This window comes from Protopterus annectens, chromosome 4.part1, assembly GCF_019279795.1.
Source record: "Protopterus annectens isolate FY-2018-M chromosome 4.part1, PAN1.0, whole genome shotgun sequence".
Taxonomy (NCBI): Eukaryota; Metazoa; Chordata; order Ceratodontiformes; family Protopteridae; genus Protopterus; species Protopterus annectens.
In genome coordinates this window covers 465851324-465869847 of record NC_056734.1, presented here as the reverse complement: position 1 = coordinate 465869847, position 18524 = coordinate 465851324, and the positions used below count along the sequence as shown (strand labels likewise).

General features: G+C 40.5%; 1 protein-coding gene across 1 annotated transcript in view; it reads left to right on the top strand.

The window, feature by feature from the left end:
• LOC122801225 (adhesion G protein-coupled receptor E2-like) overlaps window positions 1-18524 on the top strand; it is a 97419-nt gene that overhangs the window by 20318 nt on the left and 58577 nt on the right. The gene's annotated exons all lie outside the window — the stretch shown is intronic.

Genomic DNA, 18524 nt, shown 5'->3' with positions numbered 1-18524 from the left:
AAATAAGGGTAGAACTTGGTAAGGATTTTAAGGACCCTAGGGCCATTAGAGAAGTAACTTCCTATGATCCTATTAAAAAGTAATGGACCATAATATAGAGTCTTGAGGGACTCCCATGGTTACTGGGTGAAAGAAAAAGATGTCTTGCTACTTTCTAGTGTGTTGCCTGTTTGTGAGGTAACAATTAAACCAAGATAGTGTGAGTTTATCAATGCCTAGAGAAGACAACTTGCACAGTAATATTTGGTGTAACACAGTGTCAAAGGCTTTGAAAAAAATCTAGAAATATAGAAGAGACAAAGTTAATGTTATTTCTGCTTTGATTTTCTGCTGTAACAAAGCTTAGTAGTGCAGTGGTGGTGCTATGATGTGGGCAGAAGCCATGCTGTGTCAGGGAAAGTAGTATGTTTTCAGTAATGTGGGTAAGGCATTAGCACTGTACACTTTTCAAATATATTTTAAACAAGAACCATATTTATGGAATTATCACTTATGACACAGGCAATCATACATTTATATAAATGAAAACAAACAATAGTGAGATATTTTCAGTTGCAAACATTATACATCACATATAATCCTCTATACAGTCATTGCCAATTAAATGCTACATAACTCATTAAATTTCTGTCTTCCCTTAAACCTCTTTCCACCCCCAAAACACTATTTTGCATGAATTGTTCTCACATTTCCCATTTTTTCTATGTAATTTACTCCTTCCCCTTTTCAAAGATCCTACTTGCAGTTCTTTTATCTCTGTTAATATATTTACTACTTCTAGTATGATTGGTTTAGACAATGGGGGAATTTAATAAAGTAGATTCAGTAAGTGCTGCTGAACAGCACGTGCTCACAACACCGAAACGGAAACTTCTGTGGCATGCAGACCACCTCATAAGCATGTGAATCTAATGCAACTGAGGTAGGTAGAGCAATCCAGCAAGCAGATAGGCATCTGTCCATCCCCTGTGTCAGTGTCTGTAGTGTACACAGACAAATTCCATGTACATGAGTGCAGACAGACAAAAGGGGTTGTAAAAATGTAGATATGTGGACAGAAATGTCATACCACATACAAATATGACCCAAACTGTCATCCTGTATGTCAGAAAAATTGAAGGAAATAAGTTAAATTAATATTTTTTTAATAATCTGGGCATACTTGCAGGGAGCACTGCAGTGCGCAAACATGCTTTATAGAAAAATAAAAAAATAAAAATGGAAAAAACAAATTAGTATGTGACCCCTACAATGATAGTACCATGAATGTCTAAGTGGGTGCTTTGTAAATGATGCCTGAGTGGAGGGTATAGTCAGACAGCTTGTCTCAGTCCAGTGGGTTGTATGCCCTGATGTCCCCTCACTCAGATCCTTGGTGACTGCCTCAGAAATGTCCACCATGTTTAACAATCATGATCACCCTGTCAGACACCCAAACTGTGTACAGTCATCTGTGTGTAGTGCCCATATATGTGTGCTGATCAGCTCCACAATGATTGCCCTTATGGCCATACAGATATGCATACTCAGGCAAAGAGGTCTGTAGTTCTGGTGGTCAGTGCATGCATCACCTCTGTGCAAGGATATAACAATTGGCGTTGTCCCAGTCAGTTTGGGTTCAGCCAGTGGTTTTAGTATGATTGCAAGGTGTTCCCAATGATGTTAGTAATCCATGACACATCCCATGTAGGATGACAGGGGAGTAAAGTTGATGCAGAACATGTGGGACTACAGGTTAGCTATGGGTACAGGCCCATTCTATGTGGCATCATTAAATATGAGTTCACTGACACTCTGGGCCTGTGCTTTGAGGTTACACGTGTAACTACATTGTGCATTGTGGTTGTGCTTTGTGTGGGTGGCTAATTTTGTCACAACATCACAACACTATGTAGTTGTTGTAGCCGAGGAGGTTGTGTCACCATTTTGGGGGAACACCCTCACTCCAACTGTCACACAGCAATGCCCACCTCCTATTGTACAGCCTGATAATGGCAGTTGTCCACCAGGCAGGTCTGCTGTGCCATGAGGAGCCTGTGTTCCTCTTGTCAGGTATAGCTGAGTTTATGCAGTTGTAATGCTCTTGGCATAATACATGGTTGTACAGCTTTGCATACATGCCATCCCATCAGAGGAGGAAGGTGCAGTCAAGCTAACTGAATGATCCCACAAGAGGTAATAAATGGCTTTGTTGAAATATATGTCTGTATTGTCTGCAAGGGAAGATTAGTGCTGGTAGTTTTAATGACATTGATCTGTGCTCAGATCCCACCCCTTCACATAGGGAAACTGCAGTGGTTACCCATATTTGTAAACACATGTTGCAATACGTTGGTTGTCTTAGGGGGATGTAATGGCACTGCTACAGGACATTGTAGTTAAGGACATGGACTAACCTCTGGGAAAGTGAGCTGCAGCACAACTAAGTAACACAACTGGTGGTCACTTAATGCCACCTCACAACATGGTGTTTTGATATATCTTGGTAGACACATGTACACACAAATGAGCACAATGGATGTCTGAATACATGCAGCTGCTCCTGAAGCCAACTATTGCTTGATTATGTGTTCTTCCAGTACTGAATGGCACCTGCATTGTCTCCAGAAAATCAGTGTTTCACAAAATCTGGATGTGTATCTGTCCTTAGTGAGTATGTATGCACCACCTGCATTACCTTGAACACTCAGTTTGAGGTGTGAAGATGTGGATGGAGATGTAGTCTGGTATGGCTGTGGTGCTGTCCATGAAGTTGTATAAAGATGCTGTTCTCATTTTCCAACTTTTCCCTGACAGAGCATGTAAGTTGCATTGTGGGGGTGCCAGTAGCTGTGGCCATTACTCCAAATCTCAGGGGTGAGAGATGAACACCATCACTGGTGAAGCATTGATGTCTGTTGAGCAAGGCATTCCAGGCAGACATGTAGTAGAGCCCCTGACAAAGACACAGCATGCTAATGCAATTATTGACTTCCATCAACTTCTGTGTGTATGAAGCCATCATCCTAGGTGAGTGTCAACTGCAGCCGAAAGGTATGTGTATACCCGCGAGAGATACAGATTGGCTAAGAACAGTTATGTGTCTGCATACAGGCCAGTGACATATATCGCTTGTCATATACACTTGCAGGAACTATGCTGTCAACCTTATGTTAACTGAAATCCATTGATATGCAGCAATGTGTGGTAAGGCCTATTGTTTTAATCCACAGATAGCTATCTGTGACCTGTCCCATATGTAGCCACTTGGCACAGACATCAATGTGTCTCACAATGTAATCACCTCTGACTAAGAGTTGTGATTTTGTGTTTTGCCTCCGGTATATGCCCGGTGAGATATTGGTGCATGCAGTATTATGTATACTGTGCACTCCAGAGGTAGGATGTTCTGAGGTGAGTGTTTGGCAATGTGTCTGGTAAGAAGCTGCACTCATGCAGATGTGGGTGATGTGGGTGTAGGTGGTGCAGGATGTGAGCTGTGCATGTTGGCATAATGTTCACTGCCATATATAATGGCTGCTGTTGGAGACACCATGGCAGCAAGGTTTGAAATGCAGTCACATCCGTCATATGTTGCAATTGTGGTGTCACAGGAGTAGAGGGTGGGGACACTCCAAACACCTCAGCAGCAAGTCCTGCAAAGGCAGAATAATGGTGCCACACCCTTGGAGTCGACAGCCTGATATACAGTGTTTGTAGGCACACCTTGCAGTGAAGATGTGGATGACCGTGCATGCATAGCAGACTTGTTCACCTTTGCTGACATTACGTTGACCTTACAAGTGTACGATGTCTGTCAAGCAACTAGACAGCACACTGGTTGTTGTGTGATATGATGTGGGAACACAGATATGTGGTCAGGTACATAACCATACAGTATGACATGACTAGGACATGTGGCAGGTGGACACACATTGGCCAAAGATGGCCAGTCCACTGCAGTAGGTCTCTCAACCATGTCATGCAGATATGCACCAGTAATGTGTTAAAGGGCAGGATGCATGAATTGCTGTGAACGTGTCACTTACGTTGGTTCACTGGCAGTTTGCTGATTGTTACAGCAAGACTGGACATCTATGTCAATGGACATTGTACATTATATTGTGGTGCTACAGCAGTGCTACTACTCCCCCTCTTGTCAGTTCCCTAGTGACATGCTACCAACTGCGGAACAGATGGCATAACACATGCAAAAGCCAACTGATTGCCCAGGTTGCTAATCAAGGCATTTACTTGGAAAAGGGTATGTGAAGCCTACAGAGCCTTTCATGATGTGGGACAGCTATGTGGATGAACAAACAGGCTGTCTCCTGCTTGTCATCATGGGCTGCATAGTACTGTTTTGCATGTGATGACAGAAAACGTATCAGAGCATGGTATCCTATGTGAGAGTGGTATTGGTGAGTCCAGCATTAGTAGTTGACAGGCACCGGCAATTCTGTGGACTCCCCTGCTTTCTGGGTAGTGTCAAACTGCAGAATACCTGCGTAAAACCCACACATTACTTTCACAGGGTATACATATTACACTTCCTAATGTGTTTGTCTGTGCTCTGTGCACACACCTTGGATGACTATCTTCTTGGAACATGCTGGACGCAACTAAATACTTAGTTGCACAAAGGACAACTAGCATGTAGTGCCAAGCAGTGTCCCCAGATCTCTGAGTCATGTGACATGAAATGCCATGAAAGGAGTTAGCATGGATACAGGCAGTAACACTGTCAAACACCTACTGACACTGGACCACACACTGTTTGTTATGCTCAAGGCCAAATCATGCTTACCGACTTTAACTGGTGGACCCCACTGAGTGTTACACTATGTGATGGATGATGGGAATATTACTCACTCTATCTACCATGGCCCGACAAGGTGTTTGACAATATTAGGCCAGCAGGCCTTGCTGGAAACTGTGTAGGTTATCTGCCAAGTGTTATGTCAGCTGGTGGGTAGGCAAGTGTCTGACAGTTATAATCTGGGAAGATAGCACTGGATTTCTCTAGACATCATTGATGGCCTACCCCTTCTAGCCATTCCCTCTCTGCAGTCACAGCCACTATCAGTGCCCTCTGACCGTCTACATTAGCAGGTGATTGCATCTCAGGAGCTGTAACTGAATCCCACACAGAACCAACAGTTAACCAGGATGGCCTGTGACACACATTCAGTGTCAGCCTGAGCCACTGACAAATACTAAATGCCAATGACTGCATGATACTATCCTTTGGAAAGTCATCCACCCCTGGAAAATATAGTAGTGTCCACACACCACACACAGTTGAACCATTACTCATGGTTGAATGGACACAGGGAGAAATGTAGCCTTTGACTTTCAGTGGTTGGTGAGATGTGGGGATGCATTCAGTGTTGAACAGCATAAACAGACAGGTCTGTGATGTAACTCCCAGACTGTCATTGCCATACTGAATGTGGCACTCATCACACCTATCACTGTGTACAATGGCACCCTTGCTATGTCACTAAACTGGCATATCTTACAACTGTAGCAGCCACACAGGTTCCATGGTACTGCAATACCCATTGCAGATAACATGTCCTATGGATTCCATGTCAAGACGGTACATGCATAGTCTGTCTCATAAATGCTTTGTAGGGGATGTGTATGACTGCCATACAGGGAGGTGTCAGATCCCACTGTGTACCTAACTAATACTAATACATGTCTTACCTGACCTACACACCTACACCGTCACTGTGCTATAAGTAGTACATGCTGGAGAGACAGGTATGTTACACAGACAGTACACCCTATATGTAAAAGGTCCCCCATGCATGTGAAACACACATCTGTTGTGGCACACATGTGCAGGTTACACCATGGGATGCAGAACACGACAATCATAACTGTTGTCAGACAAATGTCTGTACTGGACACAGGAAATTTGAAGATGGGTCATCTCCAGCACCACAACTTATAGATGTGTTAACTCCCAGCACCCTGATGACACTTATCAATGATATTGGACCTTTTCATTGATTAGGAATGTATCAGTACACTGAATGAGACCATTGTCCCTGTTAGCCTGTTACACACATATGGACTTATGGAGCCATGCACCTATAGTGCTGTATTTCTTCTTTGCTGACAGTCTATCCTGTGCTGTGATATTTAAGGCTGTCTTCCTGCTGTGTGCCCATAGCTGTCCCCAACAGAATGCTGAAACAGAAACATAAACAGATCTATGACACATCTTTCATTATGTAAGTATACAGCATTACAACATCATACAACATAAGGTACACAAAATTATGTGGCTTACTTATTACAAATGTCAGCATACAGTATCTGTCAGTAACCATTGCACTTGGCATGGCTAAACAGTGCATTACACAAGTACATGTTAATTTATATAGTTACCCTGTGCATTAGACACATACCTTCATTTCCCTGCATCGATGATGAGGATGACAGGGATGTGGTACAAATATCATCACTTGCACAGGATGTTGTGTGGAGGTGCAGGAAGCCTAGGCCGACCCAAATGGTTGACAGCATGTCTGTGAGTCAGGAAGGGAAGCAGGCAAGATGGACCACGAGATTGTGTCATGTGTGTCTGTACTTGACCTGCTTTTCACAATGGTATGTGAGTGTGTGGGTATATTAACAGAATCTCTCTGTCAGACCACGAATTAAGCAATAACACACAAATCACTAAGAACGCTAAAATTTAATGAGAAGCTTTCGGGCTATCCACCCTTCATCAGTACATGAAATCAATGAAATTTTCAAGCCTTTAAATAGAGGTTCACTTAAAATCACATGATCTAGCCAGCCTACCAATATTATTCTTTTAAAGCAATCAGATATTAACATCAATTTACATTACATATATTCAAGGAATTATATATACATATAAAAATATAAATATATATATATATATTATATATATATATATATATATATATATATATATATATATATATATATATATATATATATACATATGTATGTGCATACATGAACATAAAACAAATATAAATATAAATATAAACCAAATCAGATATTATCTCTCTGTCTTAGTGTGTGGATATACACAGTCAAGCTCAGTCCTAGCCTTACATATGTGTATGTTGGAAAATTTTGAACCATTCTTGGTAAAGCAAACAGTTCACCATCTCCAGGCCTGAACACATTGCACTGGCACCTCCATGCCCAAGATCAGAAGCGGAGCTAGTACCTGATGGTGACTGCGGTCTACTGGGATGGTGTCCTCCATGGGAACACCCAGGACCTCAAGCCCATGGCCTGCACATCTTGGTGTGGACAGCACACTCCCCTCTGTATTGCTGGATGTACTGTCACTAAAGGAGCGTGACTGTACATGGTCATGTGGACTCCTAGCAGAAGGGGATGTTGACCTATATCCATGAGGCCAACACTCAACTCCAACCACATGTTCCAGCACAGACATTGTGCATTCTAAGACAGACTCTGTCTCAGCCCACCTTCTGTCTTCTGCATCAGTGAACAGATCCAATGTATCACCAATGCAGTGGAGGCAGTCACGGATGTCAGACTGTGCTACATCCATAACCCTGAGCATACATCTGGAGTTCATTTCAGAACACGCCTGTGCCTCCATGATGGCCCAAAACATATGCTCAGTGAACTGTGATGTGACACTTGCAACAGATGGTGGAAGGACAGCAGGCCTCCTATGAGCACTCCTATCAAACTGCCTGTGAGGAACCTCACCAGCTGTCTGGCTATGGCCAGTGTCTGCACTCACTGGAGTCATAGTTCATACACTTTCCTGTTCAATGTCCCCACCCTCTGACTGTCCAGTAACTGTGGGCTCTGGGAACTGGATATGTGTAGGCATACTGACTGTGTGCAGTGACAATGAGGGCATAAGAATGATGTCAACCTCTGGGACATATTCAGCCCCTGAAACCCCCATGTGTGCCTTACTATGGCCACCATCATCATTAGAATCTGAAGAGACAGTGACATCAGGTTGTGTAGGGGACAGAGACCAACACCCGCTCATCTGTGATAAGAGGGGGACAGTAATACCTACAATAGTATGATCTGCAGTACTATGCTGCAATAAATGTACAGCTGTATATACTGTTGGCACTATTACAGACCTGTTGAAACCCTAACCTCATATAGTAGTACAAGAGGATGTTACTCTTCCCACAAACAGCTGTAGTTACTTGAAAATAAAAGCTCTTTACTTAGCAATCTCATCAGCAAAACTGAGGTTTACTTTTGACATTTTTTCAGACTCTGCACAGTTGACTCATATGGCAATCTGCAATGTCCTGACAATACTGTTGCATCTATCAGTGTGGTGACACCTACAAGGTATACATATGACTGTAATATGTATACAGTCATAAAATATTTGTGCAGTTGGCAATGGTGACACCTACAAGGTATACATATGACTGTAATATGTGTACAGTCATAAAATATTTGTGCAGTTGGCAATCATGTTGATAATACAGCACTCCAGGCAGCAGGCCTGGGATGACACTTTAGGAATTGCATTGCTGTAGACCTACAGCTATAACAAAACAGTGTTGTGCTTACCAGGAGCAGGACCACGGCCTTGTCCAATACCTGATGGACCTGTTAAAAGTAGAGGAAGAGGTAACCTCAGTACCACCGCATGTTGCACCACAGCAAGGTAATACGTCCATATACCTCACATTTACAGTAGCTACTATAATTATTATATCAGTCAACATCTGAGCAGGTGAGTCAAACTGCAGTTAAACTCTTCCCCCCACAATGAACACATACCTGATACCCACATAGGTGTATGTACACTCTGATACACTGAATGCTACAGTATTGCAATGCTGATAAAACTAAGCTTACCTGCACACTCATCTGCCATGGAAACTGTGGCACCTACATCCACAGTGTATTGTGTGATGGATGCCTGAGAGCTGTCTTGTGTGCCTAGGTTTTCCAGGAATTCCTCAGTGGCTGAGGGTGGTTGCACTGCTGCAGGCCCTCCACTGGTGATGCCATAATCCATGGCTACATCTGCTACTCTTCTGCGTGCAGCATTGATCATGTCCATTGTGTGATGTCAAACCTGCTCATATGTCCTACTCTGATGACCTGTTGCGTTCATGTCACGGACAAGGTCAGCCCACAATGCTGCCCACTGTTCTCTTTTGCCATCTCCTGGACAGTAGGAGTTCATGGTGTTGCTAGAGACCTTTAGGTATAATCTCATTCTCCACATCTGTGAAAGGTGCATGGTGTCTTGGGTACATGTGTCCTGAAAGACAACAGAATGGGAACACATGTCAGGATCACATATGTGGAAGTACACTATGTAGAGATATAGCAAGAACAGAATGGCTGGCAGTATCTACTGCTTGATCACACATGTCATATTCCACAGTGTGCAAACATACTAACTGTGTAGATACAACTAAGATACTAATGATAGTCAGCTATTCCCATGTGTGCCATGACAGATACTGCTGTATGATCATACACCCAACACTGGAGTCTATTGTAGTGTGTTCCCTAGGGACAACCCCTCTGATAATATGTCAAAACAACAGTGCCAATACAACCACTATAAAGGGACAGTCCCAAGAGACCAGTGTGACACATTGACAAAAAGCATTCCACCCTTGATGTATTATAAGCCCTCTGTAGGTGCAACAAATCTGGCAATCAATGACTTGTCATTATCACAGTTCTAAGAAAGGCTTAATGCTGGGTATGTATAAGAGCGGCGTACATATGCATTTAATATACAACTATTAATACACAGCACATTTCACCAGTAGCAGGGAGCTTCACCATGTACATAACATCTGACCAGCCTCTACACTTCTGCCCACATGGATTCAATATCCCTCTTAGTATGCATTCCCTTGGCAGCACACCATTATTAATATACATAACATGCTGCAGAGGGTAAACTGTGGCCATGTACATGGGTACATTCCATGTAGGCTCTACACAGAGCCTACATAGATTTTATTAAATCCTGGGGAATGATTTTTATTTTCTATTAATTTGTTTTTTGGGCAGCCAACAGAATTAAACTCAGCAAGGCCTTACTATATATAAGCAATTCTAATTCCGTATCACAGCTCAAAAAATAAATTAGTTAGTTATACTAATTTGCTTACCTATTATTTCTGACATAGTAGTCTGCAGGCAATTTATAAAGTCTGCCAACTCATTACTCTCCCAAAAATATGTTCCCAGTTACATACATACAAATATTTCAAGCACGGGCATTAATTTTTATTTACTTATTTATTTACATTTGTTGACCGGGTGTCTGACTGAGTGAAAGCACTTTTCCAGCGGAGGCCTGTGGAGAGAAGCTCCGCAATAGTACAAGTAATTAATAACAGACAAACAATAACCAAAAAAGTAAGTATAAAGTACATATAAGTGAATACAATACAGTAAATAGAAATAGCACAAGCTTGTTTGAAGAAGTAGTAAGTGTAAGTACACTTTACAATATGAGTACAGTGAGGAGAAGCAATGAGCAAGCTTGTTTGAAGTAGTAGTAAGTGTAAGTATACTTTACAATATGAGTACAGTGAGGAGAAGCAGTGAGCAAGCTTGTTTGAAGTAGTAGTAAGTGTAAGTACACTTTACAATATAAGTACAGGGAGGAGAAGCAGTGAACAAGCTTGTTTGAAGTAGTAGTAAGTGTAAGTACACTTTACAATATGAGTACAGTGAGGAGAAGCAGTGAGCAAGCTTGTTTGAAGTAGTAGTAAGTGTAAGTACACTTTACAATATGAGTACAGTGAGGAGAAGCAGTGAGCAAGCTTGTTTGAAGTAGTAGTAAGTGTAAGTACACTTTACAATATGAGTACAGTGAGGGGAAGCAGTGAACAAGCTTGTTTGAAGTAGTAGTAAGTGTAAGTACACTTTTACAATATGAGTACAGTGAGGAGAAGCAGTGAACAAGCTTGTTTGAAGTAGTAGTAAGTGTAAGTACACTTTACAATACGAGTACAGTGAGGAGAAGCAGTGAACATGCTTGTTTGAAGTAGTAGTAAGTGAAAGTACACTTTACAATATGAGTACAGTGAGGAAAAGCAGTGAACAAGCTTGTTTGAAGTAGTAGTAAGTGTAAGTACACTTTACAATATGAGTACAGTGAGGAGAAGCAGTGAACAAGCTTGTTTGAAGTAGTAGTAAGTGTAAGTACACTTTAAAATATGAGTACAGTGAGGGGAAGCAGTGAACATGCTTGTTTGAAGTAGTAGTAAGTGTAAGTACACTTTACAATATGAGTACAGTGAGGAGAAGCAGTGAGCAAGCTTGTTTGAAGTAGTAGTACATGTAAGTACACTTTACAATATGAGTACAGTGAGGAGAAGCAGTGAGCAAGCTTGTTTGAAGTAGTAGTAAGTGTAAGTACACTTTACAATATGAGTACAGAGAGGAGAAGCAGTGAACAAGCTTGTTTGAAGTAGTAGTAAGTGTAAGTACACTTTCCAATATGAGTACAGTGAGGAGAAGCAGTGAACAAGCTTGTTTGAAGTAGTAATAAGTTTAAGTACCCTTTACAATATGAGTACAGTGAGGAGAAGCAGTGAATAAGCTTGTTTGAAGTAGTAGTAAGTGAAAGTACACTTTACAATACGAGTACGGTGAAGAGAAGCAGTGAACAAGCTTGTTTGAAGTAGTAGTAAGTGTAAGTACACTTTACAATATGAGTACAGTGAGGAGAAGCAGTGAACATGCTTGTTTGAAGTAGTAGTAAGTGTAAGTACACTTTACAATATGAGTACAGTGAGGAGAAGCAGTGAACATGCTTGTTTGAAGTAGTAGTAAGTGTAAGTACACTTTACAATATGAGTACAGTGAGGAGACGCAGTGAACAAGCTTGTTTGAAGTAGTAGTAAGTGTAAGTACACTTTACAATATGAGTACAGGGAGGAGAAGCAGTGAACAAGCTTGTTTGAAGTAGTAGTAAGTGTAAGTACACTTTACAACATGAGTACAGTGAGGAGAAGCAGTGAACAAGCTTATCTGAAGTAGTATTAAGTGTAAGTACACTTTACAATATGAGTACAGTGAGGAGAAGCAGTGAAAATGCTTGTTTGAAGTAGTAGTAAGTGTAAGTACACTTTACAATATGAGTACAGTGAGGAGAAGCAGTGAACAAGCTTGTTTGAAGTAGTAGTAAGTGTAAGTACACTTTACAATATGAGTACAGTGAGGAGAAGCAGTGAACAAGCTTGTTTGAAGTAGTAATAAGTGTAAGTACACTTTACAATATGAGTACAGTGAGGAGAAGCAGTGAGCATGATATTTTCAGACAAACTATGACACAGAGCAATTGCTTGAAACAGTGGGTCATTTATGTACAACTTACACAATATGACTATCAAGTCAGTGAAAAATAACTCAACACTAAACAGACTTGTTTACCAGTTATTCAGTAGACAGTCAACATCAGACAATTGAAGAAATAATTGACAATGTGCAACATCAGTATAGTGTAGGCAAGCAATGTTAGTGTTGTTTGAGATTGGCTATTAGTTACAGTTACAAGTCGAGGTATTGAGTAGATATTGTTTGAGGGCCTTTTTGAATACATGTGTAGTTGTTATTTTTCTGATATCAAGGGGAGGCTTGTTCCAATTTTGGGTAGGTTAGTCGCTATATAAGTTTAGGCCAGTTTACCATCAAAATCTCACAACACACTTGTGCAAGTGATTACTTACCTGAATTAAAACATTGTAAAATCCAAATGCTGACTGATCACAACACTGAACACTGAAACTTAAGAAAGTTGACAGTCAGCAATGTCAACATTTCTGAACCTACCTGGACTTCCGCTTATGTCCTACTAATGTTTTGCAGGAGGGCAAGCCCCCCCCTGCATCCCCCACACCCCTTGCTAATTATATATACAAACTCCGAGATCTCACTACAATGAAGGAAATGGTACATTTACCAATCCCAGCTGTAGTACAATCTCCATTCAAAACGAGGAATCCACAACAGCAAATGCTAGTGTTTATTTGCTGTTTGCTGTTGTGGATTCAAAAATTTAAAAATCGGCATTACAAAACCTTGGAACAGTGACATATGACCTTCCAAGGTCCGCGTACCTGTCTTCTGAGATTCTGATGGCAAATCGTTTAGGCCAATGTTTTTTTGGGGGGCTTAAAAATTTCCAGGTGTTGTTGGTTAGAGCTCCTTAGTGTTCTAGGTGAGTATAGCTAGTGACCAGAGAGGAAATGCTAGGGCAGGCAGTGGGTTTCTAGAGAATGTAGTGAATGATAAATAGCTGAAGGAGTTGAAGTTGATGAGGGAATTCAAGCCAGTTAAGGCAGAGAGTGAAAGACAGTGATGTGAGTTTGGGGACTGATTAGCAGCAAATCTTGCAGTTTTGTTATACATGCTTTCAGGTTTGGCTAGTAGAGAGATTTGTAGGTTAGTTAAGATTTGTGAGCAATAAAAGAGACTGGGAGGAAGATATGCATGAGCTAGTGAGGCTCGAAAGTCTTGACTAAGGAAGTTTTATTTCTATAGAGCAGTCCTAATGTTTGGTGCTTTTTCTTTAAGCAATAGTGGACATGGAGGTAAAATTTAAGTTGCTCATTAATGAGGGCTCCTAGGAGTTTTGTTTGGGGTTCTACATTGATTATGGTGTTGTTAGATGTGATAGAGAAGGTAGATTTGGGGAGGGAGAAGGATTTGGGAGCAGAATTTAAATCTTTTTGGGACTGAGAATAAGTTAGTTATTAGTGAGCCATTTTTTGATGGCATTAAAGGAATTTTGGGTGAGGGTATGCAGATCAGAGATGGTATCAGTGGTAGAGATGATAGTAGAGTCATCGGCATATTGTATGACAGTGGAAAAAGGACAGGATGTAGAGGTGATTAGTAAAGATGTTGAAGAACAGGGGGGGGCTAGCATAGATCCTTGAGGGACTCCCCATTGTGTGGGTAGGAAGAGAGATAGAGCAGAGAGATATTTTATTGATTGTTGCCAGTTGGAGAGGTAGCTGGAGAAACAGGAGATGGTTGAGGGAGAGATGCTGAAAGCAGAGAGTTTGGAGAGGAGAAGGGAGTAAGAGACAGTGTCAAAGGTTTTAGAGAAGTGGAGGGAGAGACAAGAGACCAGTCTCTGTTATTTCTAGCAATGGAGATTGAGAAGGAAAAGGATATTAGGGCTATTGAGGTACTGTGATTAGGACGAAATCCATGTTGTGTAGGGATGAGTAGTTTTCAAGAAGCAGATAGTCCATTGTTTGTGAACACATTTTTCTAGGATCTTTGACAGGGAGGATAATATAGCTGTGGGGCAGTAGTTAGCTAAGTCAGTAGTGTTACCGTCTTTGTGTATACGTATTATAAAGAACTGTTTTCACAGTGAGGAGACAGTGGTTTTTGACAGAGAGATATAGAATTTGCAGCAAGTCTAAGAAAGAGTGGAGGTAGGTTGTCCACAGAAGCAGAGCATGGTTTGAGTTTGTGGAGGAGGTGTTTAATGTAGTTTGTAGGTGCAGGTTTGTGTGAAAAGGAGTTGTTTTGGTTAGAACTGGAAGAGGAGTTGGTAAGGTTAGAGGAGTTAGCATTTGGGATTAGTTTACTAATAGTATCACTAAAGAAGGTGTTAAATATGGTGGCAGTTTCAAGGGGAGTGTTATCTGAACAGGGGTTAGGAGTATTGGGGCTACCTGAGTGGATGATTTGATTGATAGTGTTCAACAATTTTTGGGTTGGTTTGGTAAGATGTTTGTGGTTTAGGTAAAAATGATTCTTGCCAAAGTAGACTTGTTTTTTGGAGAGGTTATGAAGTACATTGTAGGTTTGGAGGTGGGCAGCGGATTTGGTCTTTGTCCAGAGTTTCCAGGCTTTGTCCCTTTTGTGCATGAGAGTTTGTGTGATCTAGGTTAGCCAAGAGGAGTAGTGGGATTTTACTGTTACTTTTCAGAGTGGGGGGTGAGTGAGTTGACTATGTTAAGAAATATTGAATTAAATTTATGTACTGCTTCATCTAGGGGAAGGTGAGATGGGAAAGAGCAATTAGAAGTGGAGAACATGTTGTTAGAAACTTCAAGGAGAAAGTTTGAGTGGCTTCTGCATTCTTTGATTTTTTTGTGGTCTTTGGAGGTGGCAGGATCACAAATTGGGGAGTGGTCACTGATGGAGTCTGGCAGAGTTTCTGTGTGGTGGTAGAGGTTAGGATTGGAGACTAGTATCCAGTCAATGATAGAGAAATGTGTTGGTAGGCTTGTTAAAGTGTGTGGGCATAGTGATAAGTTGAGGAAGACCATGTAGGTTGATGAAAGACCAGGGTGATTTGGAGGATATAGATAGCCAATTAATCTTAATGTCACCTAGCAGAGTAGTTTCATTAGTTGTGTTATGGGAATGCCATGCAAGAGTTTGTTCTAGTAATGGAATGTTGTCACCAGGGGGTATGTAGATAACTGCAATTATTATGGAATTATGAATACTGAGCTTACAATTAGCTGTTAGGAGTTCAACTGGGTGGAAAGAAGGGGGTGGGTGTAGTACAGGGCACAGATTTAGGTAGTCAACATATAGAATGGCAATGCCTCTGCCTTTTTTGTTAGTACAGTCCAGACGAAGGGTGTTATAACGAGGGGGAGAAATTATATGTCCAGGATATTGAGATTTTCGCCAGGGCTCAGTTAAAGTGATTATGTCTGGAGAGTAGTGGGCCATCCATGCATGGAATTCACTTATTTTGTTCATGATACTACGGATATTGAGAGAGATAAGGGTTAGTTGTTTGGGTGACAAGATGGATGCTGTGAGCTTGTAGTGGTATTAGAGGGGCTAGAGATTGGTCCATGGTTAGGATAAATGTCGCCAGAGAGGAGAAGGGAGATGTAAGGATACAGCAGAGTTTGGGGTGTGAGTTGACAGAAATAATGTTCAGGATTAGAGCTTGGGAGATTGTATGTGTGAGGGGATGTTTCGATCTAGTGGAGGAGTGAGCTGGAGGGGAGAAAGAAGGAAGGTGATATGGGGAAATAGTGTTGGGTTTGGTTTTTAGCAGTGGTGTATGTGGATGGTGGTGGAAGGTGCAGGGGTTTAATTTGTAGGTGATACGAGGAGAAGTAGGATAGTAGAAGTAGAAAGGGAGTGAAGAAGTAGATAAGTAGTATGATGAAGTTATGAGAGGAAGTATGGAAGGGGGTGAGTAAGGAAGAAAAGATGGGGTAGGTCTTTGCACACAGTGCAGGCTGGAGAAGTTGTTTGACCGCAACTGAGCTACAAAATATAAGTATCTTTTGATTATTTTTACAGATTACTGTTTTTATAATTTAATATATATAAAGCACTTTGTCTATTCAGAATCTTCACAAATCCTTATCTGTTTTAAAACTTTCATTTGACTCTGTAGTGCTTGCTGTCTTAGGCTATTGTATAAACTGAAACATTTACTCTGTGTAATTATCTCTTGGCTAGTGGGGGCTGGTTCTTTTGTGTTCCTGTAAAAAAAAAGTTGTTGTTCTGGTCTTGCCCTAACTTTGGTAGGGTCTCTGTCTTTGCACACAGTGCAGGCTGGAGAAGTTGTTTGACCGCAACTGAGCTACAAAATATAAGTATCTTTTGATTATTTTACAGATTACTGTTTTTATAATTTAATATATATAAAGCACTTTGTCTATTCAGAATCTTCACAAATCCTTATCTGTTTAAAAACTTTCATTTGACTCTGTAGTGCTTGCTGTCTTAGGCTATTGTATAAACTGAAACATTTACTCTGTGTAATTATCTCTTGGCTAGTGGGGGCTGGTTCTTTTGTGTTCCTGTAAAAAAAAGTTGTTGTTCTGGTCTTGCCCTAACTTTGGTAGGGTCTCTGTCTTTGCACACAGTGCAGGCTGGAGAAGTTGTTTGACCGCAACTGAGCTACACAATATAAGTATCTTTTGATTATTTTTACAGATTACTGTTTTTATAATTTAATATATATAAAGCACTTTGTCTATTCAGAATCTTCACAAATCCTTATCTGTTTAAATCTTTCATTTGACTCTGTAGTGCTTGCTGTCTTAGGCTATTGTATAAACTGAAACATTTACTCTGTGTAATTATCTCTTGGCTAGTGGGGGCTGGTTCTTTTGTGTTCCTGTAAAAAAAAAAAGTTGTTGTTCTGGTCTTGCCCTAACTTTGGTAGGGTCTCTGTCTTTGCACACAGTGCAGGCTGGAGAAGTTGTTTGACCGCAACTGAGCTACACAATATAAGTATCTTTTGATTATTTTTACAGATTACTGTTTTTATAATTTAATATATATAAAGCACTTTGTCTATTCAGAATCTTCACAAATCCTTATCTGTTTGTCTTAGGCTATTGTATAAACTGAAACATTTACTCTGTGTAATTATCTCTTGGCTAGTGGGGGCTGGTTCTTTTGTGTTCCTGTAAAAAAAAAAAGTTGTTGTTCTGGTCTTGCCCTAACTTTGGTAGGGTCTCTGTCTTTGCACACAGTGCAGGCTGGAGAAGTTGTTTGACCGCAACTGAGCTACACAATATAAGTATCTTTTGATTATTTTTACAGATTACTGTTTTTATAATTTAATATATATAAAGCACTTTGTCTATTCAGAATCTTCACAAATCCTTATCTGTTTAAAAACTTTCATTTGACTCTGTAGTGCTTGCTGTCTTAGGCTATTGTATAAACTGAAACATTTACTCTGTGTAATTATCTCTTGGCTAGTGGGGGCTGGTTCTTTTGTGTTCCTGTAAAAAAAAAAAGTTGTTGTTCTGGTCTTGCCCTAACTTTGGTAGGGTCTCTGTCTTTGCACACAGTGCAGGCTGGAGAAGTTGTTTGACCACAACTGAGCTACACAATATAAGTATCTTTTGATTATTTTTACAGATTACTGTTTTTATAATTTAATATATATAAAGCACTTTGTCTATTCAGAATCTTCACAAATCCTTATCTGTTTGTCTTAGGCTATTGTATAAACTGAAACATTTACTCTGTGTAATTATCTCTTGGCTAGTGGGGGCTGGTTCTTTTGTGTTCCTGTAAAAAAAAAAAGTTGTTGTTCTGGTCTTGCCCTAACTTTGGTAGGGTCTCTGTCTTTGCACACAGTGCAGGCTGGAGAAGTTGTTTGACCGCAACTGAGCTACACAATATAAGTATCTTTTGATTATTTTTACAGATTACTGTTTTTATAATTTAATATATATAAAGCACTTTGTCTATTCAGAATCTTCACAAATCCTTATCTGTTTAAAAACTTTCATTAACTCTGTAGGGCACTGTCTTAGGCTATTGTATAAACTGAAACATTTACTCTGTGTAATTATCTCTTGGCTAGTGGGGGCTGGTTCTTTTGTGTTCCTGTAAAAAAAAAAGTTGTTGTTCTGGTCTTGCCCTAACTTTGGTAGGGTCTCTGTCTTTGCACACAGTGCAGGCTGGAGAAGTTGTTTGACCGCAACTGAGCTACACAATATAAGTATCTTTTGATTATTTTTACAGATTACTGTTTTTATAATTTAATATATATAAAGCACTTTGTCTATTCAGAATCTTCA